The following is a 24905-nucleotide window of genomic DNA, read 5'->3' as shown; positions in this document are numbered from 1 at the left end:
TTCTCAGAAAGCTTCTTTCTCTTTGTTATCGGAGGATATTTCCTTTGGCCCTATAGTCTTCAAAGGGATCCGAAATATCTGTTCTCAGATTCTACAGAAATAAGGCTAGCAAAGAGATCCACGAAATACAGACGTAACTCTGTGAGTTGAATTAACAGAACACTAAGCAGTTTCTCAGAAAGCTTCTTTCCAGATTTCATCTGAGGATATTTCCTTTTTCACCATAGCCCTCTATGGGCTTCCAAATATCACTTTGCCAATTCCACATGAACTGTCTTAGCGAAAGGCTCCTTGAGGGGAAACCTGTAACTCTGTGAGATGATTTCACAGAACACAACGAAGTTTCTCAGAAAGCTTCTTTCTCTTTGTTATCGGAGGATATTTCCTTTGGCCCTATAGTGTTCAAAGGGATCCGAAATATCTGTTCTCAGATTCAACAGAAATAAGGCTAGCAAAGAGATCCACGAAATACAGATGTAACCCTGTGAGATGAATTAACAGAACACTAAGCAGTTTCTCAGAAAGCTTCTTTCCAGATTTCATCTGAGGATATTTCCTTTTTCACCATAGCCCTCTATGGGCTTCCAAATATCACTTTGCCAATTCCACATGAACTGTCTTAGCGAAAGGCTCCTTGAGGGGAAAGCTGTAACTCTGTGAGATGATTTCACAGAACGCAAAGAAGTTTCTCAGAAACCTTCTTTCTCTTTGTTATCGGAGGATATTTCCTTTGGCCCTATAGGCATCAAAGGGATCCGAAATATCTGTTCTTAGATTCTACAGAAATAAGGCTAGCAAAGAGATCCACGAAATACAGATGTAACTCTTTGAGGTGAATTAACAGAACACTAAGCAGTTTCTCAGAAAGCTTCTTTCCAGATTTCATCTGACGATATTTCCTTTTTCACCATAGCCCTCTATGGGCTTCCAAATATCACTTTGCCAATTCCACAAGAACTGTCTTAGCGAAAGGCTCCTTGAGGGGAAAGCTGTAACTCTGTGAGATGATTTCACAGAACACAACGAAGTTTCTCAGAAAGCTTCTTTCTCTTTATTATCGGTGGATATTTCCTGTGGCCCTATTGTCTTCAAAGGGATCCGAAATATCTGTTCTCAGATTCCACAGAAATAAGGCTAGCAAAGAGATCCATGAAATACAGATGTAACTCTGTGAGACGAATTAACAGAACACTAAGCAGTTTCTCAGAAAGCTTCTTTCCAGATTTCATCTGAGGATATTTCCTTTTTCACCATAGCCCTCTATGGGCTTCCAGATATCACTTTGCCAATTCCACAAGAACTGTCTTAGCGAAAGGCTCCTTGAGGGGAAAGCTGTAACTCTGTGAGATGATTTCACAGAACACAACGAAGTTTCTCAGAAAGCTTCTTTCTCTTTGTTATCGGTGGATATTTCCTGTGGCCCTATAGTCTTCAAAGGGATCCGAAATATCTGTTCTCAGATTCTACAGAAATAAGGCTAGCAAAGACATCCATGAAATACAGATGTAACTCTGTGAGATGAATTAACAGAACACTAAGCAGTTTCTCAGAAAGCTTCTTTCCAGATTTCATCTGAGGATATTTCCTTTTTCACCATAGCCCTCTATGGGCTTCCAAATATCACTTTGCCAATTCCACAAGAACTGTCTTAGTGAAAGGCTCCTTGAGGGGAAAGCTGTAACTCTGTGAGATGATTTCACAGAACACAAAGAAGTTTCTCAGAAAGCTTCTTTCTCTTTGTTTTCAGAGGATATTTCCTTTGGCCCTACAGTCTTCAGAGGGATCCGAAATATCTGTTCTCAGATTCCACAGAAATAAGGCTAGCAAAGAGATCCACGAAATACAGATGTTACTCTGTGAGTTGAATTAACAGAACACTAAGCAGTTTCTCAGAAAGCTTCTTTCCAGATTTCATCTGAGGATATTTCCTTTTTCACCATAGCCCTCTATGGTCTTCCAAATATCACTTTGCCAATTCCAAAAGAACTGTCTTAGCGAAAGGCTCCGTGAGGGGAAAGCTGTAACTCTGTGAGATGATTTCACAGAACACAACGAAGTTTCTCAGAAAGCTTCTTTCTCTTTGTTATCGGAGGATATTTCCTTTGGCCCTATAGTCTTCAAATGGATCCGAAATATCTGTTCTCAGATTCCACAGAAATAAGGCTAGCAAAGAGATCCACAAAATACAGATGTAACTCTCTGAGATGAATTAACAGAACACTAAGCAGTTTCTCAGAAAGCTTCTTTCCAGATTTCATTTGAGGATATTTCCTTTTTCACCATAGCCCTCTATGGGCTTCCAAATATCACTTTGCCAAATCCACAAGAACTGTCTTAGCGAAAGGCTTCTTGAGGGTAAAGCTGTAACTCTGTGAGATGATTTCACAGAACACAACGAAGTTTCTCAGAAAGCTTCTTTCTCTTTGTTATCGGAGGATATTTCCTTTGGCCCTATAGTCTTCAAAGGCATCCGAAATATCTGTTCTCAGATTCCACAGAAATAAGGCTAGCAAAGAGATCCACGAAATACAGATGTAACTCTGTTAGATGAATTAACAGAACACTAAGCAGTTTCTCAGAAAGCTTCTTTCCAGATTTCATTTGAGGATATTTCCTTTTTCACCATAGCCCTCTATGGGCTTCCAAATATCACTTTGCCAAATCCACAGGAACTGTCTTAGCGAAAGGCTTCTTGAGGGTAAAGCTGTAACTCTGTGAGATGATTTCACAGAACACAACGAAGTTTCTCAGAAAGCTGCTTTCTCTTTGTTATCGGAGGATATTTCCTTTGGCCCTATAGTGTTCAAAGGGATCCGAAATATCTGTTCTCAGATTCAACAGAAATAAGGCTAGCAAAGAGATCCACGAAATACAGATGTAACCCTGTGAGATGAATTAACAGAACACTAAGCAGTTTCTCAGAAACCTTCTTTCCAGATTTCATCTGAGGATATTTCCTTTTTCACCATAGCCCTCTATGGGCTTCCAAATATCACTTTGCCAATTCCACATGAACTGTCTTAGCGAAAGGCTCCTTGAGGGGAAAGCTGTAACTCTGTGAGATGATTTCACAGAACACAAAGAAGTTTCTCAGAAACCTTCTTTCTCTTTGTTATCGGAGGATATTTCCTTTGGCCCTATAGTCATCAAAGGGATCCGAAATATCTGTTCTTAGATTCTACAGAAATAAGGCTAGCAAAGAGATCCACGAAATACAGATGTAACTCTGTGAGGTGAATTAACAGAACACTAAGCAGTTTCTCAGAAAGCTTCTTTCCAGATTTCAGCTGACGATATTTCCTTTTTCACCATAGCCCTCTATGGGCTTCCAAATATCACTTTGCCAATTCCACAAGAACTGTCTTAGCGAAAGGCTCCTTGAGGGGAAAGCTGTAACTCTGTGAGATGATTTCACAGAACACAACGAAGTTTCTCAGAAAGCTTCTTTCTCTTTATTATCGGTGGATATTTCCTGTGGCCCTATTGTCTTCAAAGGGATCCGAAATATCTGTTCTCAGATTCCACAGAAATAAGGCTAGCAAAGAGATCCATGAAATACAGATGTAACTCTGTGAGATGAATTAACAGAACACTAAGCAGTTTCTCAGAAAGCTTCTTTCCAGATTTCATCTGAGGATATTTCCTTTTTCACCATAGCCCTCTATGGGCTTCCAGATATCACTTTGCCAATTCCACAAGAACTGTCTTAGCGAAAGGCTCCTTGAGGGGAAAGCTGTAACTCTGTGAGATGATTTCACAGAACACAACGAAGTTTCTCAGAAAGCTTCTTTCTCTTTGTAATCGGTGGATATTTCCTGTGGCCCTATAGTCTTCAAAGGGATCCGAAATATCTGTTCTCAGATTCAACAGAAATAAGGCTAGCAAAGACATCCATGAAATACAGATGTAACTCTGTGAGATGAATTAACAGAACACTAAGCAGTTTCTCAGAAAGCTTCTTTCCAGATTTCATCTGAGGATATTTCCTTTTTCACCGTAGCCCTCTATGGGCTTCCAAATATCACTTTGCCAATTCCACAAGAACTGTCTTAGCGAAAGGCTCCTTGAGGGGAAAGCTGTAACTCTGTGAGATGATTTCACAGAACACAACGAAGTTTCTCAGAAAGCTTCTTTCTCTTTATTATCGGTGGATATTTCCTGTGGCCCTATTGTCTTCAAAGGGATCCGAAATATCTGTTCTCAGATTCCACAGAAATAAGGCTAGCAAAGAGATCCATGAAATACAGATGTAACTCTGTGAGACGAATTAACAGAACACTAAGCAGTTTCTCAGAAAGCTTCTTTCCAGATTTCATCTGAGGATATTTCCTTTTTCACCATAGCCCTCTATGGGCTTCCAGATATCACTTTGCCAATTCCACAAGAACTGTCTTAGCGAAAGGCTCCTTGAGGGGAAAGCTGTAACTCTGTGAGATGATTTCACAGAACACAACGAAGTTTCTCAGAAAGCTTCTTTCTCTTTGTTATCGGTGGATATTTCCTGTGGCCCTATAGTCTTCAAAGGGATCCGAAATATCTGTTCTCAGATTCTACAGAAATAAGGCTAGCAAAGACATCCATGAAATACAGATGTAACTCTGTGAGATGAATTAACAGAACACTAAGCAGTTTCTCAGAAAGCTTCTTTCCAGATTTCATCTGAGGATATTTCCTTTTTCACCATAGCCCTCTATGGGCTTCCAAATATCACTTTGCCAATTCCACAAGAACTGTCTTAGTGAAAGGCTCCTTGAGGGGAAAGCTGTAACTCTGTGAGATGATTTCACAGAACACAAAGAAGTTTCTCAGAAAGCTTCTTTCTCTTTGTTTTCAGAGGATATTTCCTTTGGCCCTACAGTCTTCAGAGGGATCCGAAATATCTGTTCTCAGATTCCACAGAAATAAGGCTAGCAAAGAGATCCACGAAATACAGATGTTACTCTGTGAGTTGAATTAACAGAACACTAAGCAGTTTCTCAGAAAGCTTCTTTCCAGATTTCATCTGAGGATATTTCCTTTTTCACCATAGCCCTCTATGGTCTTCCAAATATCACTTTGCCAATTCCAAAAGAACTGTCTTAGCGAAAGGCTCCGTGAGGGGAAAGCTGTAACTCGGTGAGATGATTTCACAGAACACAACGAAGTTTCTCAGAAAGCTTCTTTCTCTTTGTTATCGGAGGATATTTCCTTTGGCCCTATAGTCTTCAAATGGATCCGAAATATCTGTTCTCAGATTCCACAGAAATAAGGCTAGCAAAGAGATCCACAAAATACAGATGTAACTCTCTGAGATGAATTAACAGAACACTAAGCAGTTTCTCAGAAAGCTTCTTTCCAGATTTCATTTGAGGATATTTCCTTTTTCACCATAGCCCTCTATGGGATTCCAAATATCACTTTGCCAAATCCACAAGAACTGTCTTAGCGAAAGGCTTCTTGAGGGTAAAGCTGTAACTCTGTGAGATGATTTCACAGAACACAACGAAGTTTCTCAGAAAGCTTCTTTCTCTTTGTTATCGGAGGATATTTCCTTTGGCCCTATAGTCTTCAAAGGGATCCGAAATATCTGTTCTCAGATTCCACAGAAATAAGGCTAGCAAAGAGATCCACGAAATACAGATGTAACTCTGTGAGATAAATTAACAGAACACTAAGCAGTTTCTCAGAAAGCTTCTTTCCAGATTTCATCTGAGGATATTTCCTTTTTCACCATAGCCCTCTATGGGCTTCCAAATTTCTCTTCGCCAATTCCACAAGAACTGTCTTAGCGAAAGGCTCCTTGAGGGGAAAGCTGTAACTCTGTGAGATGATTTCACAGAACACAACGAAGTTACTCAGAAAGCTTCTTTCTCTTTGTTATCGGAGGATATTTCCTTTGGCCCTATAGTCTTCAAAGGGATCCGAAATATCTGTTCTCAGATTCTACAGAAATAAGGCTAGCAAAGAGATCCACGAAATACAGATGTAACTCTGTGAGTTGAATTAACAGAACACTAAGCAGTTTCTCAGAAAGCTTCTTTCCAGATTTCATCTGAGGGTATTTCCTTTTTCACCATAGCCCTCTATTGGCTTCCAGATATCACTTTGCCAATTCCACAAGAACTGTCTTAGCGAAAGACTCCTTGAGGGGAAAGCTGTAACTCTGTGAGATGATTTCACAGAACACAAAGAAGTTTCTCAGAAAGCTTCTTTCTCTTTGTTATCGGAGGATATTTCCTTTGGCCCTATAGTCTTCAAAGGGATCCGAAATATCTGTTCTCAGTTTCTACAGAAATAAGGCTAGCAAAGAGATGCACGAAATACAGATGTAACTCTGTGAGATGAATTAACAGAACACTAAGCAGTTTCTCAGAAAGCTTCTTTCCAGATTTCATCTGAGGATATTTCCTTTTTCACCATAGCCCTATACGGGCTTCCAAATATCACTTTGCCAATTCCACAAGAACTGTCTTAGCTAAAGGCTCCTTGAGGGGAAAGCTGTAACTCTGTGAGATGATTTCACAGAACACAACGAAGTTTCTCAGAAAGCTTCTTTCTCTTTGTTATCGGAGGATATTTCCTTTGGCCCTATAGTCTTCAAAGGCATCCGAAATATCTGTTCTCAGATTCCACAGAAATAAGGCTAGCAAAGAGATCCACGAAATACAGATGTAACTCTGTTAGATGAATTAACAGAACACTAAGCAGTTTCTCAGAAAGCTTCTTTCCAGATTTCATTTGAGGATATTTCCTTTTTCACCATAGCCCTCTATGGGCTTCCAAATATCACTTTGCCAAATCCACAGGAACTGTCTTAGCGAAAGGCTTCTTGAGGGTAAAGCTGTAACTCTGTGAGATGATTTCACAGAACACAACGAAGTTTCTCAGAAAGCTGCTTTCTCTTTGTTATCGGAGGATATTTCCTTTGGCCCTATAGTGTTCAAAGGGATCCGAAATATCTGTTCTCAGATTCAACAGAAATAAGGCTAGCAAAGAGATCCACGAAATACAGATGTAACCCTGTGAGATGAATTAACAGAACACTAAGCAGTTTCTCAGAAACCTTCTTTCCAGATTTCATCTGAGGATATTTCCTTTTTCACCATAGCCCTCTATGGGCTTCCAAATATCACTTTGCCAATTCCACATGAACTGTCTTAGCGAAAGGCTCCTTGAGGGGAAAGCTGTAACTCTGTGAGATGATTTCACAGAACACAAAGAAGTTTCTCAGAAACCTTCTTTCTCTTTGTTATCGGAGGATATTTCCTTTGGCCCTATAGTCATCAAAGGGATCCGAAATATCTGTTCTTAGATTCTACAGAAATAAGGCTAGCAAAGAGATCCACGAAATACAGATGTAACTCTGTGAGGTGAATTAACAGAACACTAAGCAGTTTCTCAGAAAGCTTCTTTCCAGATTTCAGCTGACGATATTTCCTTTTTCACCATAGCCCTCTATGGGCTTCCAAATATCACTTTGCCAATTCCACAAGAACTGTCTTAGCGAAAGGCTCCTTGAGGGGAAAGCTGTAACTCTGTGAGATGATTTCACAGAACACAACGAAGTTTCTCAGAAAGCTTCTTTCTCTTTATTATCGGTGGATATTTCCTGTGGCCCTATTGTCTTCAAAGGGATCCGAAATATCTGTTCTCAGATTCCACAGAAATAAGGCTAGCAAAGAGATCCAAGAAATACAGATGTAACCCTGTGAGATGAATTAACAGAACACTAAGCAGTTTCTCAGAAAGCTTCTTTCCAGATTTCATCTGAGGATATTTCCTTTTTCACCATAGCCCTCTATGGGCTTCCAAATATCACTTTGCCAAATCCACAGGAACTGTCTTAGCGAAAGGCTTCCTGAGGGTAAAGCTGTAACTCTGTGAGATGATTTCACAGAACACAGCGAAGTTTCTCAGAAAGCTTCTTTCTCTTTGTTATCGGAGGATATTTCCTTTGGCCCTATAGTGTTCAAAGGGATCCGAAATATCTGTTCTCAGATTCAACAGAAATAAGGCTAGCAAAGAGATCCAAGAAATACAGATGTAACCCTGTGAGATGAATTAACAGAACACTAAGCAGTTTCTCAGAAAGCTTCTTTCCAGATTTCATCTGAGGATATTTCCTTTTTCACCATAGCCCTCTATGGGCTTCCAAATATCACTTTGCCAATTCCACATGAACTGCCTTAGCGAAAGGCTCCTTGAGGGGAAAGCTGTAACTCTGTGAGATGATTTCACAGAACACAAAGAAGTTTCTCAGAAAGCTTCTTTCTCTTTGTTATCGGAGGTTATTTCCTTTGGCCCTATAGTCTTCAAAGGGATCCGAAATATCTGTTCTCAGTTTCCACAGAAATAAGGCTAGCAAAGAGATGCACGAAATACAGATGTAACTCTGTGAGATGAATTAACAGACCACTAAGCAGTTTCTCAGAAAGCTTCTTTCCAGATTTCATCTGAGGATATTTCCTTTTTCACCATAGCCCTATACGGGCTTCCAAATATCACTTTGCCAATTCCACAAGAACTGTCTTAGCGAAAGGCTCCTTGAGGGGAAAGCTGTAACTCTGTGAGATGATTTCACAGAACACAACGAAGTTTCTCAGAAAGCTTCTTTCTCTTTGTTATCGGAGGATATTTCCTTTGGCCCTATAGTCTTCAAAGGCATCCGAAATATCTGTTCTCAGATTCCACAGAAATAAGGCTAGCAAAGAGATCCACGACATACAGATGTAACTCTGTGAGATGAATTAACAGAACACTAAGCAGTTTCTCAGAAACCTTCTTTCCAGATTTCATTTGAGGATATTTCCTTTTTCACCATAGCCCTCTATGGGCTTCCAAATATCACTTTGCCAAATCCACAGGAACTGTCTTAGCGAAAGGCTTCTTGAGGTTAAAGCTGTAACTCTGTGAGATGATTTCACAGAACACAATGAAGTTTCTCAGAAAGCTTCTTTCTCTTTGTTATAGGAGGATATTTCCTTTGGCCCTATAGTCTTCAAAGGGATCCGAAATATCTGTTGTCAGATTCTACAGAAATTAGGCTAGCAAAGAGATCCACGAAATACAGATGTAACTCTGTGAGATGAATTAACAGAACACTAAGCAGTTTCTCAGAAAACTTCTTTCCAGATTTCATCTGAGGATATTTCCTTTTTCACCATAGCCCTCTATGCGCTTCCAAATATCACTTTGCCAATTCCACATAAACTGTCTTATGGAAAGGCTCCTTGAGGGGAAATCTGTAACTCTGTGAGATGATTTCACAGAACACAACGAAGTTTCTCAGAAAGCTTCTTTCTATTTGTTATCGGTGGATATTTCCTGTGTCCCTATAGTCTTCAAAGGCATCCGAAATATCTGTTCTCAGATTCAACAGAAATAAGGCTAGCAAAGAGATCCTCGAAATACAGATGTAACCCTGTGAGATGAATTAACAGAACACTAAGCAGTTTCTCGGAAAGCTTCTTTCCAGATTTCATCTGAGGATATTTCCTTTTTCACCATAGCCCTCTATGGGCTTCCAAATATCACTTTGCCAATTCCACATGAACTGTCTTAGCGAAAGGCTCCTTGAGGGGAAAGCTGTAACTCTGTGAGATGATTTCACAGAACACAAAGAAGTTTCTCAGAAAGCTTCTTTCTCTTTGTTATTGGAGGATATTTCCTTTGGCCCTACAGTCTTCAAAGGGTTCCGAAATATCTGTTCTCAGATTCTACAGAAATAAGGCTAGCAAAGAGATCCACGAAATACAGATGTAACTCTGTGAGGTGAATTAACAGAACACTAAGCAGTTTCTCAGAAAGCTTCTTTCCAGATTTCATCTGAGGATATTTCCTTTTTCTCCATAGCCCTCTATGGGCTTCCAAATATCACTTTGCCAATTCCACAAGAACTGTCTTAGCGAAAGGCTCCTTGAGGGGAAAGCTGTAACTCTGTGAGATGATTTCACAGAACACAACGAAGATTCTCAGAAAGCTTCTTTCTCTTTGTTATCGGAGGATATTTCCTTTTGCCCTATAGTCTTCAAAGGGATCTGAAATATCTGTTCTTAGATTCCACAAAAATAAGGCTAGCAAGGAGATCCACGAAATACAGATGTAACTCTGTGAGATGAATTAACAGAACACTAAGCAGTTTCTCAGAAAGCTTCTTTCCAGATTTCATCTGAGGATATTTCCTTTTTCGCAATAGACCTCTATGGGCTTCCAAATATCACTTTGCCAATTCAACAAGAACTGTCTTAGCAAAAGGCTCCTTGAGGGGAAACCTGTAACTCTGTGAGATGATTTCACAGAACACAAAGAAGTTTCTCAGAAAGCTTCTTTCTCTTTGTTATCGGAGGATATTTCCTTTGGCCCTATAGTGTTCAAAGGGATCCGAAATATCTGTTCTCAGATTCAACAGAAATAAGGCTAGCAAAGAGATCCACGAAATACAGATGTAACCCTGTGAGATGGATTAACAGAACACTAAGCAGTTTCTCAGAAAGCTTCTTTCCAGATTTCATCTGAGGATATTTCCTTTTTCACCATAGCCCTCTAAGGTCTTCCAAATATCACTTTGCCAATTCCACATGAACTGTCTTAGCGAAAGGCTCCTTGAGGTGAAAGCTGTAACTCTGTGAGATGATTTCACAGAACATAAAGAAGTTTCTCAGAAAGCTTCTTTCACTTTGTTATCGGAGGATATTTCCTTTGGCCCTATAGTCTTCAAAGGGATCCGAAATATCTGTTCTCAGATTCTACAGAAATAAGGCTAGCAAAGAGATCAACGAAATACAGATGTAACTCTGTGAGGTGAATTAACAGAACACTAAGCAGTTTCTCAGAAAGCTTCTTTCCAGATTTCATCTGAGGATATTTCCTTTTTCACCATAGCCCTCTATGGGCTTCCAAATATCACTTTGCCAATTCCACAAGAACTGTCTTAGCGAAAGGCTCCTTGAGGGGAAAGCTGTAACTCTGTGTAATGATTTCACAGAACACAACGAAGTTTCTCAGAAAGCTTCTTTCTCTTTATTATCGGTGGATATTTCCTGTGGCCCTATAGTCTTCAAAGGGATCCGAAATATCTGTTCTCAGATTCCACAGAAATAAGGCTAGCAAAGAGATCCACGAAATACAGATGTAACTCTGTGAGGTGAATTAACAGAACACTAAGCAGTTTCTCAGAAAGCTTCTTTCCAGATTTCATCTGAGGATATTTCCTTTTTCACCATAGCCCTCTAAGGGCTTCCAAATATCACTTTGCCAATTCCACATAAACTGTCTTAGGGAAAGGCTCCTTGAGGGGAAAGCTGTAACTCTGTGAGATGATTTCACAGAACACAACGAAGTTTCTCAGAAAGCTTCTTTCTCTTTGTTATCGGTGGATATTTCCTGTGGCCCTATAGTCTTCAAAGGGATCCGAAATATCTGTTCTCAGATTCAAGAGAAATAAGGCTAGCAAAGAGATCCATTAAATACCGATGTAACTCTGTGAGATGAATTAACAGAACACTAAGCAGTTTCTCAGAAAGCTTCTTTCCAGATTTCATCTGAGGATATTTCCTTTTTCACCATAGCCCTCTATGGGCTTCCAAATATCACTTTGCCAATTCCACAAGAACTGACTTAGCGAAAGGCTCCTTGAGGGGAAAGCTGTAACTCTGTGAGATGATTTCACAGAACACAACGAAGTTTCTCAGAAAGCTTCTTTCTCTTTGTTATCGGAGTATATTTCCTTTGGCCCTATAGTCTTCAAAGGGATCCGAAATATCTGTTCTCAGATTCTACAGAAATAAGGCTAGCAAAGAGATCCACGAAATACAGATGTAACTCTGTGAGTTGAATTAACAGAACACTAAGCAGTTTCTCAGAAAGCTTCTTTCCAGATTTCATCTGAGGATATTTCCTTTTTCACCATAGCCCTCTATGGGCTTCCAAATATCACTTTGCCAATTCCACATGAACTGTCTTAGCGAAAGGCTCCTTGAGGGGAAAGCTGTAACTCTGTGAGATGATTTCACAGAACACAACGACGTTTCTCAGAAAGCTTCTTTCTCTTTGTTTTCGGAGGATATTTCCTGTGGCCCTATAGTCTTCAAAGGGATCCGAAATATCCGTTCTCAGATTCTACAGAAATAAGGCTAGCAAAGAGATCCACGAAATACAGATGTAACTCTGTGAGTTGAATTAACAGAACACTAAGCAGTTTCTCGGAAAGCTTCTTTCCAGATTTCATCTGAGGATATTTCCTTTTTCACCATAGCCCTCTTTGGGCTTCCAAATATCACTTTGCCAATTCCACATGAACTGTCTTAGCGAAAGGCTCCTTGAGGGGAAAGCTGTAACTCTGTGAGATGATTTCACAGAACACAACGAAGTTTCTCAGAAAGCTTCTTTCTCTTTATTATCGGTGGATATTTCCTGTGGCCCTATAGTCTTCAAAGGGATCCGAAATATCTGTTCTCAGATTCAACAGAAATAAGGCTAGCAAAGAGATCCATGAAATACAGATGTAACTCTGTTAGATGAATTAACAGAACACTAAGCAGTTTCTCAGAAAGCTTCTTTCCAGATTTCATCTGAGGATATTTCCTTTTTCACCATAGCCCTCTATGGGCTTCCAGATATCACTTTGCCAATTCCACAAGAACTGTCTTAGCGAAAGACTCCTTGAGGGGAAAGCTGTAACTCTGTGAGATGATTTCACAGAACACAAAGAAGTTTCTCAGAAAGCTTCTTTCTCTTTGTTATCGGAGGATATTTCCTTTGGCCCTATAGTCTTCAAAGGGATCCGAAATATCTGTTCTCAGTTTCCACAGAAATAAGGCTAGCAAAGAGATGCACGAAATACAGATGTAACTCTGTGAGAAGAATTAACAGAACACTAAGCAGTTTCTCAGAAAGCTTCTTTCCAGATTTCATCTGTGGATATTTCCTTTTTCACCATAGCCCTATACGGGCTTCCAAATATCACTTTGCAAATTCCACAAGAACTGTCTTAGCTAAAGGCTCCTTGAGGCGAAAGCTGTAACTCGGTGAGATGATTTCACAGAACACAACGAAGTTTCTCAGAAAGCTTCTTTCTCTTTGTTATCGGAGGATATTTCCTTTGGCCCTATAGTCTTCAAAGGCATCCGAAATATCTGTTCTCAGATTCCACAGAAATAAGGCTAGCAAAGAGATCCACGAAATACAGATGTAACTCTGTGAGATGAATTAACAGAACACTAAGCAGTTTCTCAGAAAGCTTCTTTCCAGATTTCATTTGAGGATATTTCCTTTTTCACCATAGCCCTCTATGGGCTTCCAAATATCACTTTGCCAAATCCACAAGAACTGTCTTAGCGAAAGGCTTCTTGAGGGTAAAGCTGTAACTCTGTGAGATGATTTCACAGAACACAACGAAGTTTCTCAGAAAGCTTCTTTCTCTTTGTTATCGGAGGATATTTCCTTTGGCCCTATAGTCTTCGAAGGGATCCGAAATATCTGTTCTCAGATTCTACAGAAATTAGGCTAGCAAAGAGATCCACGAAATACAGATGTAACTCTGTGAGATGAATTAACAGAACACTAAGCAGTTTCTCAGAAATCTTCTTTCCAGATTTCATCTGAGGATATTTCCTTTTTCACCATAGCCCTCTATGCGCTTCCAAATATCACTTTGCCAATTCCACATAAACTGTCTTATGGAAAGGCTCCTTGAGGGGAAATCTGTAACTCCGTGAGATGATTTCACAGAACACAACGAAGTTTCTCAGAAAGCTTCTTTCTCTTTGTTATCGGTGGATATTTCCTGTGGCCCTATAGTCTTCAAAGGGATCCGAAATATCTGTTCTCAGATTTAACAGAAATAAGGATAGCAAAGAGATCCACGAAATACAGATGTAACCCTGTGAGTTGAATTAACAGAACACTAAGCAGTTTCTCAGAAAGCTTCTTTCCAGATTTCATCTGAGGATATTTCCTTTTTCACCATAGCCCTCTATGGGCTTCCAAATATCACTTTGCCAATTCCACATGAACTGTCTTAGCGAAAGGCTCCTTGAGGGGAAAGCTGTAACTCTGTGAGATGATTTCACAGAACACAAAGAAGTTTCTCAGAAAGCTTCTTTCTCTTTGTTATCGGAGGATATTTCCTTTGGCCCTATAGTCTTCAAAGGGATCCGAAATATCTGTTCTCAGATTCTACAGAAATAAGGCTAGCAAAGAGATCCACGAAATACAGATGTAACTCTGTGAGGTGAATTAACAGAACACTAAGCAGTTTCTCAGAAAGCTTCTTTCCAGATTTCATCTGAGGATATTTCCTTTTTCACCATAGCCCTCTATGGGCTTCCAAATATCACTTTGCCAATTCCACAAGAACTGTCTTAGCGAAAGGCTCCTTGAGGGGAAAGCTGTAACTCTGTGAGATGATTTCACAGAACACAACGAAGTTTCTCAGAAAGCTTCTTTCTCTTTGTTATCGGAGGATATTTCCTTTTGCCCTATAGTCTTCAAAGGGTTCCGAAATATCTGTTCTCAGATTCCACAGAAATAAGGCTAGCAAGGAGATCCACGAAATACAGATGTAACTCTGTGAGATGAATTAACAGAACACTAAGCAGTTTCTCAGAAAGCTTCTTTCCAGATTTCATCTGAGGATATTTCCTTTTTCACCATAGCCCTCTATGGGCTTCCAAATATCACTTTGCCAATTCCACAAGAACTGTCTTAGCGAAAGGCTCCTTGAGGGGAAAGCTGTAACTCTGTGAGATGATTTCACAGAACACAACGAAGTTTCTCAGAAAGCTTCTTTCTCTTTGTTATCGAAGGATATTTCCTTTGGCCCTATAGTCTTCAAAGGGATCCGAAATATCTGTTCTCAGATTCCACAGAAATAAGGCTAGCAAAGAGATCCACGAAATACAGATGTAACTCTGTGAGATAAATTAACAGAACACTAAGCAGTTTCTCAGAAAGCTTCTTTCCAGATTTCATCTGAGGATATTTCCTTTTTCACCATAGCCCTCTATGGGCTTCCAAATTTCTCTTCGCCAATTCCACAAGAACTGTCTTAGCGAAAGGCTCCTTGAGGGGAAAGCTGTAACTCTGTGAGATGATTTCACAGAACACAACGAAGATTCTCAGAAAGCTTCTTTCTCTTTGTTATCGGAGGATATTTCCTTTTGCCCTATAGTCTTCAAAGGGATCTGAAATATCTGTTCTTAGATTCCACAAAAATAAGGCTAGCAAGGAGATCCACGAAATACAGATGTAACTCTGTGAGATGAATTAACAGAACACTAAGCAGTTTCTCAGAAAGCTTCTTTCCAGATTTCATCTGAGGATATTTCCTTTTTCACAATAGACCTCTATGGGCTTCCAAATATCACTTTGCCAATTCAACAAGAACTGTCTTAGCAAAAGGCTCCTTGAGGGGAAACCTGTAACTCTGTGAGATGATTTCACAGAACACAAAGAAGTTTCTCAGAAAGCTTCTTTCTCTTTGTTATCGGAGGATATTTCCTTTGGCCCTATAGTGTTCAAAGGGATCCGAAATATCTGTTCTCAGATTCAACAGAAATAAGGCTAGCAAAGAGATCCACGAAATACAGATGTAACCCTGTGAGATGGATTAACAGAACACTAAGCAGTTTCTCAGAAAGCTTCTTTCCAGATTTCATCTGAGGATATTTCCTTTTTCACCATAGCCCTCTAAGGTCTTCCAAATATCACTTTGCCAATTCCACATGAACTGTCTTAGCGAAAGGCTCCTTGAGGTGAAAGCTGTAACTGTGAGATGATTTCACAGAACATAAAGAAGTTTCTCAGAAAGCTTCTTTCACTTTGTTATCGGAGGATATTTCCTTTGGCCCTATAGTCTTCAAAGGGATCCGAAATATCTGTTCTCAGATTCTACAGAAATAAGGCTAGCAAAGAGATCCACGAAATACAGATGTAACTCTGTGAGGTGAATTAACAGAACACTAAGCAGTTTCTCAGAAAGCTTCTTTCCAGATTTCATCTGAGGATATTTCCTTTTTCACCATAGCCCTCTATGGGCTTCCAAATATCACTTTGCCAATTCCACAAGAACTGTCTTAGCGAAAGGCTCCTTGAGGGGAAAGCTGTAACTCTGTGTAATGATTTCACAGAACACAACGAAGTTTCTCAGAAAGCTTCTTTCTCTTTATTATCGGTGGATATTTCCTGTGGCCCTATAGTCTTCAAAGGGATCCGAAATATCTGTTCTCAGATTCCACAGAAATAAGGCTAGCAAAGAGATCCACGAAATACAGATGTAACTCTGTGAGGTGAATTAACAGAACACTAAGCAGTTTCTCAGAAAGCTTCTTTCCAGATTTCATCTGAGGATATTTCCTTTTTCACCATAGCCCTCTAAGGGCTTCCAAATATCACTTTGCCAATTCCACATAAACTGTCTTAGGGAAAGGCTCCTTGAGGGGAAAGCTGTAACTCTGTGAGATGATTTCACAGAACACAACGAAGTTTCTCAGAAAGCTTCTTTCTCTTTGTTATCGGTGGATATTTCCTGTGGCCCTATAGTCTTCAAAGGGATCCGAAATATCTGTTCTCAGATTCAAGAGAAATAAGGCTAGCAAAGAGATCCATTAAATACCGATGTAACTCTGTGAGATGAATTAACAGAACACTAAGCAGTTTCTCAGAAAGCTTCTTTCCAGATTTCATCTGAGGATATTTCCTTTTTCACCATAGCCCTCTATGGGCTTCCAAATATCACTTTGCCAATTCCACAAGAACTGACTTAGCGAAAGGCTCCTTGAGGGGAAAGCTGTAACTCTGTGAGATGATTTCACAGAACACAACGAAGTTTCTCAGAAAGCTTCTTTCTCTTTGTTATCGGAGTATATTTCCTTTGGCCCTATAGTCTTCAAAGGGATCCGAAATATCTGTTCTCAGATTCTACCGAAATAAGGCTAGCAAAGAGATCCACGAAATACAGATGTAACTCTGTGAGTTGAATTAACAGAACACTAAGCAGTTTCTCAGAAAGCTTCTTTCCAGATTTCATCTGAGGATATTTCCTTTTTCACCATAGCCCTCTATGGGCTTCCAAATATCACTTTGCCAATTCCACATGAACTGTCTTAGCGAAAGGCTCCTTGAGGGGAAAGCTGTAACTCTGTGAGATGATTTCACAGAACACAACGAAGTTTCTCAGAAAGCTTCTTTCTCTTTGTTTTCGGAGGATATTTCCTGTGGCCCTATAGTCTTCAAAGGGATCCGAAATATCCGTTCTCAGATTCTACAGAAATAAGGCTAGCAAAGAGATCCACGAAATACAGATGTAACTCTGTGAGTTGAATTAACAGAACACTAAGCAGTTTCTCGGAAAGCTTCTTTCCAGATTTCATCTGAGGATATTTCCTTTTTCACCATAGCCCTCTTTGGGCTTCCAAATATCACTTTGCCAATTCCACATGAACTGTCTTAGCGAAAGGCTCCTTGAGGGGAAAGCTGTAACTCTGTGAGATGATTTCACAGAACACAACGAAGTTTCTCAGAAAGCTTCTTTCTCTTTATTATCGGTGGATATTTCCTGTGGCCCTATAGTCTTCAAAGGGATCCGAAATATCTGTTCTCAGATTCAACAGAAATAAGGCTAGCAAAGAGATCCATGAAATACAGATGTAACTCTGTTAGATGAATTAACAGAACACTAAGCAGTTTCTCAGAAAGCTTCTTTCCAGATTTCATCTGAGGATATTTCCTTTTTCACCATAGCCCTCTATGGGCTTCCAGATATCACTTTGCCAATTCCACAAGAACTGTCTTAGCGAAAGACTCCTTGAGGGGAAAGCTGTAACTCTGTGAGATGATTTCACAGAACACAAAGAAGTTTCTCAGAAAGCTTCTTTCTCTTTGTTATCGGAGGATATTTCCTTTGGCCCTATAGTCTTCAAAGGGATCCGAAATATCTGTTCTCAGTTTCCACAGAAATAAGGCTAGCAAAGAGATGCACGAAATACAGATGTAACTCTGTGAGAAGAATTAACAGAACACTAAGCAGTTTCTCAGAAAGCTTCTTTCCAGATTTCATCTGTGGATATTTCCTTTTTCACCATAGCCCTATACGGGCTTCCAAATATCACTTTGCAAATTCCACAAGAACTGTCTTAGCTAAAGGCTCCTTGAGGCGAAAGCTGTAACTCGGTGAGATGATTTCACAGAACACAACGAAGTTTCTCAGAAAGCTTCTTTCTCTTTGTTATCGGAGGATATTTCCTTTGGCCCTATAGTCTTCAAAGGCATCCGAAATATCTGTTCTCAGATTCCACAGAAATAAGGCTAGCAAAGAGATCCACGAAATACAGATGTAACTCTGTGAGATGAATTAACAGAACACTAAGCAGTTTCTCAGAAAGCTTCTTTCCAGATTTCATTTGAGGATATTTCCTTTTTCACCATAGCCCTCTATGGGCTTCCAAATATCACTTTGCCAAATCCACAAGAACTGTCTTAGCGAAAGGCTTCTTGAGGGTAAAGCTGTAACTCTGTGAGATGATTTCACAGAACACAACGAAGTTTCTCAGAAAGCTTCTTTCTCTTTGTTATCGGAGGATATTTCCTTTGGCCCTATAGTCTTCAAAGGGATCCGAAATATCTGTTCTCAGATTCTACAGAAATTAGGCTAGCAAAGAGATCCACGAAATACAGATGTAACTCTGTGAGATGAATTAACAGAACACTAAGCAGTTTCTCAGAAATCTTCTTTCCAGATTTCATCTGAGGATATTTCCTTTTTCACCATAGCCCTCTATGCGCTTCCAAATATCACTTTGCCAATTCCACATAAACTGTCTTATGGAAAGGCTCCTTGAGGGGAAATCTGTAACTCCGTGAGATGATTTCACAGAACACAACGAAGTTTCTCAGAAAGCTTCTTTCTCTTTGTTATCGGTGGATATTTCCTGTGGCCCTATAGTCTTCAAAGGGATCCGAAATATCTGTTCTCAGATTTAACAGAAATAAGGATAGCAAAGAGATCCACGAAATACAGATGTAACCCTGTGAGTTGAATTAACAGAACACTAAGCAGTTTCTCAGAAAGCTTCTTTCCAGATTTCATCTGAGGATATTTCCTTTTTCACCATAGCCCTCTATGGGCTTCCAAATATCACTTTGCCAATTCCACATGAACTGTCTTAGCGAAAGGCTCCTTGAGGGGAAAGCTGTAACTCTGTGAGATGATTTCACAGAACACAAAGAAGTTTCTCAGAAAGCTTCTTTCTCTTTGTTATCGGAGGATATTTCCTTTGGCCCTATAGTCTTCAAAGGGATCCGAAATATCTGTTCTCAGATTCTACAGAAATAAGGCTAGCAAAGAGATCCACGAAATACAGATGTAACTCTGTGAGGTGAATTAACAGAACACTAAGCAGTTTCTCAGAAAGCTTCTTTCCAGATTTCATCTGAGGATATTTCCTTTTTCACCATAGCCCTCTATGGGCTTCCAAATATCACTTTGCCAATTCCACAAGAACTGTCTTAGCGAAAGGCTCCTTGAGGGGAAAGCTGTAACTCTGTGAGATGATTTCACAGAACACAACGAAGTTTCTCAGAAAGCTTCTTTCTCTTTGTTATCGGAGGATATTTCCTTTTGCCCTATAGTCTTCAAAGGGATCCGAAATATCTGTTCTCAGATTCCACAGAAATAAGGCTAGCAAGGAGATCCACGAAATACAGATGTAACTCTGTGAGATGAATTAACAGAACACTAAGCAGTTTCTCAGAAAGCTTCTTTCCAGATTTCATCTGAGGATATTTCCTTTTTCACCATAGCCCTCTATGGGCTTCCAAATATCACTTTGCCAATTCCACAAGAACTGTCTTAGCGAAAGGCTCCTTGAGGGGAAAGCTGTAACTCTGTGAGATGATTTCACAGAACACAACGAAGTTTCTCAGAAAGCTTCTTTCTCTTTGTTATCGAAGGATATTTCCTTTGGCCCTATAGTCTTCAAAGGGATCCGAAATATCTGTTCTCAGATTCCACAGAAATAAGGCTAGCAAAGAGATCCACGAAATACAGATGTAACTCTGTGAGATAAATTAACAGAACACTAAGCAGTTTCTCAGAAAGCTTCTTTCCAGATTTCATCTGAGGATATTTCCTTTTTCACCATAGCCCTCTATGGGCTTCCAAATTTCTCTTCGCCAATTCCACAAGAACTGTCTTAGCGAAAGGCTCCTTGAGGGGAAAGCTGTAACTCTGTGAGATGATTTCACAGAACACAACGAAGTTACTCAGAAAGCTTCTTTCTCTTTGTTATCGGAGGATATTTCCTTTGGCCCTATAGTCTTCAAAGGGATCCGAAATATCTGTTCTCAGATTCTACAGAAATAAGGCTAGCAAAGAGATCCACGAAATACAGATGTAACTCTGTGAGTTGAATTAACAGAACACTAAGCAGTTTCTCAGAAAGCTTCTTTCCAGATTTCATCTGAGGGTATTTCCTTTTTCACCATAGCCCTCTATTGGCTTCCAGATATCACTTTGCCAATTCCACAAGAACTGTCTTAGCGAAAGACTCCTTGAGGGGAAAGCTGTAACTCTGTGAGATGATTTCACAGAACACAAAGAAGTTTCTCAGAAAGCTTCTTTCTCTTTGTTATCGGAGGATATTTCCTTTGGCCCTATAGTCTTCAAAGGGATCCGAAATATCTGTTCTCAGTTTCCACAGAAATAAGGCTAGCAAAGAGATGCACGAAATACAGATGTAACTCTGTGAGATGAATTAACAGAACACTAAGCAGTTTCTCAGAAAGCTTCTTTCCAGATTTCATCTGAGGATATTTCCTTTTTCACCATAGCCCTATACGGGCTTCCAAATATCACTTTGCCAATTCCACAAGAACTGTCTTAGCTAAAGGCTCCTTGAGGGGAAAGCTGTAACTCTGTGAGATGATTTCACAGAACACAACGAAGTTTCTCAGAAAGCTTCTTTCTCTTTGTTATCGGAGGATATTTCCTTTGGCCCTATAGTCTTCAAAGGCATCCGAAATATCTGTTCTCAGATTCCACAGAAATAAGGCTAGCAAAGAGATCCACGAAATACAGATGTAACTCTGTTAGATGAATTAACAGAACACTAAGCAGTTTCTCAGAAAGCTTCTTTCCAGATTTCATTTGAGGATATTTCCTTTTTCACCATAGCCCTCTATGGGCTTCCAAAAATCACTTTGCCAAATCCACAGGAACTGTCTTAGCGAAAGGCTTCTTGAGGGTAAAGCTGTAACTCTGTGAGATGATTTCACAGAACACAACGAAGTTTCTCAGAAAGCTTCTTTCTCTTTGTTATCGGAGGATATTTCCTTTGGCCCTATAGTGTTCAAAGGGATCCGAAATATCTGTTCTCAGATTCAACAGAAATAAGGCTAGCAAAGAGATCCACGAAATACAGATGTAACCCTGTGAGTTGAATTAACAGAACACTAAGCAGTTTCTCAGAAAGCTTCTTTCCAGATTTCATCTGAGGATATTTCCTTTTTCACCATAGCCCTCTATGGGCTTCCAAATATCACTTTGCCAATTCCACAAGAACTGTCTTAGCGAAAGGCTCCTTGAGGGGAAAGCTGTAACTCTGTGAGATGATTTCACAGAACACAAAGAAGTTTCTCAGAAACCTTCTTTCTCTTTGTTATCGGAGGATATTTCCTTTGGCCCTATAGTCATCAAAGGGATCCGAAATATCTGTTCTTAGATTCTACAGAAATAAGGCTAGCAAAGAGATCCACGAAATACAGATGTAACTCTGTGAGGTGAATTAACAGAACACTAAGCAGTTTCTCAGAAAGCTTCTTTCCAGATTTCATCTGACGATATTTCCTTTTTCACCATAGCCCTCTATGGGCTTCCAAATATCACTTTGCCAATTCCACAAGAACTGTCTTAGCGAAAGGCTCCTTGAGGGGAAAGCTGTAACTCTGTGAGATGATTTCACAGAACACAACGAAGTTTCTCAGAAAGCTTCTTTCTCTTTGTTATCGGAGGTTATTTCCTTTGGCCCTATAGTCTTCAATGGGATCCGAAATATCTGTTCTCAGTTTCCACAGAAATAAGGCTAGCAAAGAGATGCACGAAATACAGATGTAACTCTGTGAGATGAATTAACAGAACACTAAGCAGTTTCTCAGAAAGCTTCTTTCCAGATTTCATCTGAGGATATTTCCTTTTTCACCATAGCCCTATACGGGCTTCCAAATATCACTTTGCCAATTCCACAAGAACTGTCTTAGCGAAAGGCTCCTTGAGGGGAAAGCTGTAACTCTGTGAGATGATTTCACAGAACACAACGAAGTTTCTCAGAAAGCTTCTTTCTCTTTGTTATCGGAGGATATTTCCTTTGGCCCTATAGTCTTCAAAGGCATCCGAAATATCTGTTCTCAGATTCCACAGAAATAAGGCTAGCAAAGAGATCCACGACATACAGATGTAACTCTGTGAGATGAATTAACAGAACACTAAGCAGTTTCTCAGAAACCTTCTTTCCAGATTTCATTTGAGGATATTTCCTTTTTCACCATAGCCCTCTATGGGCTTCCAAATATCACTTTGCCAAATCCACAGGAACTGTCTTAGCGAAAGGCTTCTTGAGGTTAAAGCTGTAACTCTGTGAGATGATTTCACAGAACACAATGAAGTTTCTCAGAAAGCTTCTTTCTCTTTGTTATAGGAGGATATTTCCTTTGGCCCTATAGTCTTCAAAGGGATCCGAAATATCTGTTCTCAGATTCTACAGAAATTAGGCTAGCAAAGAGATCCACGAAATACAGATGTAACTCTGTGAGATGAATTAACAGAACACTAAGCAGTTTCTCAGAAAACTTCTTTCCAGATTTCATCTGAGGATATTTCCTTTTTCACCATAGCCTTCTATGCGCTTCCAAATATCACTTTGCCAATTCCACATAAACTGTCTTATGGAAAGGCTCCTTGAGGGGAAATCTGTAACTCTGTGAGATGATTTCACAGAACACAACGAAGTTTCTCAGAAAGCTTCTTTCTATTTGTTATCGGTGGATATTTCCTGTGTCCCTATAGTCTTCAAAGGGATCCGAAATATCTGTTCTCAGATTCAACAGAAATAAGGCTAGCAAAGAGATCCACGAAATACAGATGTAACCCTGTGAGATGAATTAACAGAACACTAAGCAGTTTCTCAGAAAACTTCTTTCCAGATTTCATCTGAGGATATTTCCTTTTTCACCATAGCCCTCTATGGGCTTCCAAATATCACTTTGCCAATTCCACATGAACTGTCTTAGCGAAAGGCTCCTTGAGGGGAAAGCTGTAACTCTGTGAGATGATTTCACAGAACACAAAGAAGTTTCTCAGAAAGCTTCTTTCTCTTTGTTATTGGAGGATATTTCCTTTGGCCCTACAGTCTTCAAAGGGTTCCGAAATATCTGTTCTCAGATTCTACAGAAATAAGGCTAGCAAAGAGATCCACGAAATACAGATGTAACTCTGTGAGGTGAATTAACAGAACACTAAGCAGTTTCTCAGAAAGCTTCTTTCCAGATTTCATCTGAGGATATTTCCTTTTTCACCATAGCCCTCTATGGGCTTCCAAATATCACTTTGCCAATTCCACAAGAACTGTCTTAGCGAAAGGCTCCTTGAGGGGAAAGCTGTAACTCTGTGAGATGATTTCACAGAACACAACGAAGATTCTCAGAAAGCTTCTTTCTCTTTGTTATCGGAGGATATTTCCTTTTGCCCTATAGTCTTCAAAGGGATCTGAAATATCTGTTCTTAGATTCCACAAAAATAAGGCTAGCAAGGAGATCCACGAAATACAGATGTAACTCTGTGAGATGAATTAACAGAACACTAAGCAGTTTCTCAGAAAGCTTCTTTCCAGATTTCATCTGAGGATATTTCCTTTTTCACCATAGACCTCTATGGGCTTCCAAATATCACTTTGCCAATTCAACAAGAACTGTCTTAGCAAAAGGCTCCTTGAGGGGAAACCTGTAACTCTGTGAGATGATTTCACAGAACACAAAGAAGTTTCTCAGAAAGCTTCTTTCTCTTTGTTATCGGAGGATATTTCCTTTGGCCCTATAGTGTTCAAAGGGATCCGAAATATCTGTTCTCAGATTCAACAGAAATAAGGCTAGCAAAGAGATCCACGAAATACAGATGTAACCCTGTGAGATGGATTAACAGAACACTAAGCAGTTTCTCAGAAAGCTTCTTTCCAGATTTCATCTGAGGATATTTCCTTTTTCACCATAGCCCTCTAAGGTCTTCCAAATATCACTTTGCCAATTCCACATGAACTGTCTTAGCGAAAGGCTCCTTGAGGTGAAAGCTGTAACTCTGTGAGATGATTTCACAGAACATAAAGAAGTTTCTCAGAAAGCTTCTTTCACTTTGTTATCGGAGGATATTTCCTTTGGCCCTATAGTCTTCAAAGGGATCTGAAATATCTGTTCTCAGATTCTACAGAAATAAGGCTAGCAAAGAGATCCACGAAATACAGATGTAACTCTGTGAGGTGAATTAACAGAACACTAAGCAGTTTCTCAGAAAGCTTCTTTCCAGATTTCATCTGAGGATATTTCCTTTTTCACCATAGCCCTCTATGGGCTTCCAAATATCACTTTGCCAATTCCACAAGAACTGTCTTAGCGAAAGGCTCCTTGAGGGGAAAGCTGTAACTCTGTGTAATGATTTCACAGAACACAACGAAGTTTCTCAGAAAGCTTCTTTCTCTTTATTATCGGTGGATATTTCCTGTGGCCCTATAGTCTTCAAAGGGATCCGAAATATCTGTTCTCAGATTCCACAGAAATAAGGCTAGCAAAGAGATCCACGAAATACAGATGTAACTCTGTGAGGTGAATTAACAGAACACTAAGCAGTTTCTCAGAAAGCTTCTTTCCAGATTTCATCTGAGGATATT

This window comes from Macaca fascicularis, chromosome 14 (genome assembly GCF_037993035.2).
Source record: "Macaca fascicularis isolate 582-1 chromosome 14, T2T-MFA8v1.1".
NCBI classification, from domain to species: Eukaryota; Metazoa; Chordata; class Mammalia; order Primates; family Cercopithecidae; genus Macaca; species Macaca fascicularis.
The sequence above is the reverse complement of the archived record's forward strand: the minus strand, read 5'-3'. Positions refer to the sequence as shown.